This window comes from Schistocerca piceifrons, unplaced genomic scaffold, assembly GCF_021461385.2.
Source record: "Schistocerca piceifrons isolate TAMUIC-IGC-003096 unplaced genomic scaffold, iqSchPice1.1 HiC_scaffold_940, whole genome shotgun sequence".
NCBI lineage: Eukaryota > Metazoa > Arthropoda > Insecta > Orthoptera > Acrididae > Schistocerca > Schistocerca piceifrons.
The window spans coordinates 95,001-97,500 of record NW_025729213.1 but is presented as its reverse complement, the minus strand read 5'-3'; positions in this window follow the sequence as shown (position 1 = coordinate 97,500).

Here is a 2,500-nt window from a genome sequence, read left to right as displayed (position 1 = left end):
CGCCTCTAATAAGCCAAAGGTGCATCCTGACGTGACAAATCTGATCATGTCACAAGCATTCACTTACTATAATCACTATCAACGAACCTGCCGCCCCCGCCCCCCCCCCCCCTACACCTTTCCGTACAACAACGTGTAACCTAACCTAACCTAACCTAACCTATGTTGTACCTTAACCTAACCTATGTTGTACCTTAACCTAACCTATGTTGTACCTTAACCTAACCTATGTTGTACCTTAACCTAACCTATGTTGTACCTTAACCTAACCTATGTTGTACCTTAACCTAACCCATGTTGTACCTTAACCTAACCCATGTTGTACCTTAACCTAACCCATGTTGTACCTTAACCTAACCCATGTTGTACCTTAACCTAACCCATGTTGTACCTTAACCTAACCCATGTTGTGCCTCAACCTAACCCATGTTGTGCCTCAACCTAACCCATGTTGTGCCTCAACCTAACCCATGTTGTGCCTTAACCTAACCCATGTTGTGCCTCAACCTAACCCATGTTGTGCCTTAACCTAACCCATGTTGTGCCTTAACCTAACCCATGTTGTGCCTTAACCTAACCCATGTTGTGCCTTAACCTAACCCATGTTGTGCCTTAACCTAACCCATGTTGTGCCTTAACCTAACCCATGTTGTGCCTTAACCTAACCCATGTTGTGCCTTAACCTAACCCATGTTGTCGCCTTAACGTAACCCACGTTGTCGCCTAAACCTGCTCTGTAATTGTTATACGACTCGTTCAATTACTGTAGTGTTGCCCACCCGCAACCCTCGCAATATAGTTCGCTACTCGCACTGCCCGCACCCCTGTGTATCGCTTCATGTTAAACACCTTGCAAGTCTTGCTCACTTTCCACATGCTCCTGCTGTACACTGTAATGTGGATGGCAGCAGGACGTACATGCCGCCCCTCCCCACGTCCCCACCTTGCCCCCTGCCTTCGCAAGCTGGTTGGTGAGAAGTTTGCATGTTCAATGCCCTTCGCATGCGACGTACTCAGGCTACGTTGTGGTGCGGCCTGTGTCAACTGTCCGCTGATGTCGTACGCGTGAACCACAATCTGTACTGCACATTCGTCCTTATGTACTGAATGATACATCGTGGCACATGTGTGACCGCACAACGACTGCGCCCAAAAACGGCGGACCATACAGTGCAAATATTGTGCACGCAGCTACGTGTCGTCTCCCTATGAGAGCTGGATTGCAGTGTGGTACGCCATAGAGACGTGTGGGAGGAACGGACGCCGTGGATGGCGATCAGCATGAGCTGTCTGTTGATGTATTCGGACCTAGTCGTCTCTCCTCACACACCGTGATGGCATGGTGCACCGCGTTCCATATCTGCGACATGCTACAGAGGCCGGTTGACAGTCGTTCGAGCAATGGACATCGCATACGTACGGGGGCCACCTTCCACGTATTGTCTAGGCGTGCACATTTTGTTGCGTGTATGTGGGCAGACGTAGTGTGGCGTGACACCTGACACAGGCATGCAATAATCGTTGAAGTTGCAAATGGCGATGGACGCCTGCGTTTTCTGGTGAAGTTACGCAAATGAACAAATGGTAACCTGTTGTGGTGCGGTTGTTCTCGCTAGGGGTGAATCGGTGATGGCGACGATAGGTTGAGGTACTAACCGGTTGTTCCAGCGATACCCACCATGCCGACGAAACTGAACGGCATCTGGGTGTGAAGCGATACGCGGCGGTGGCTGGGTGGGACCGTCCCCGGCCGGTGAGGGGGCGCCTCCCGGCGTGCTGGCCGCGCGGTGCGTGGGCGCACGCGCTACAGCCGGCTGGTGGGGGCGGCCAGTGGCAGGCGCGCCGGCCGACGGACGCGGCAGGCGTCGCAGCTGCGCGCCGGCGCACCCTGCGCGCGGCGCCGTGCGGCCAAAGTAGGTCCTCGCGGGCCCGGTGCGAAGCGCGGTGGACATCTTCAGTGTGCTGGTCCGATTGAGGACTGTGTGCGTTGAGGATGCGCCGCCGCCCGGCGCTCGGCGCCGCGACGCCGTCTGCTGCTCGGTCGCCCCAGCGGTTCTCGCTGGTGGTTTGTATCGCAGCTGTGCGGATGTGTTGGCGCGTGCGCTGTGCTGGGAGAGTTCGCTTCGGCACCCAAGTGGGGCTTTTGTCCTTCTGTGGCGCTGGCGTTGGAGCTGCCGGTCACCGTAGGTGGCGCGTGTTGTCTCCCGCCGGCAATGCCACGACAGCACGCTCCCGGGCCTCTGTCGGCAGCGGCAAGCTCAGTTGGGAGCACGGGTGGTCGCACCGAAAGCGTCTACTCGCCTAACTCCGGGCGATTGCGCCTCTCTCGAACCCGACCAAGTACTTGGGACGGCGCTGCGCGCCGCCGGGACCTGAGAGGGTTTCGAGGTGTATTGTGCAGGGGAGCTCAGCCTCCTCCTGTTTGCAGAATGATTGAGCGGACGCTTGCGTGTTCGCGCGGGCCCCCGGGACACACTCCCGGGCGGCCGGCTGCTCAGCT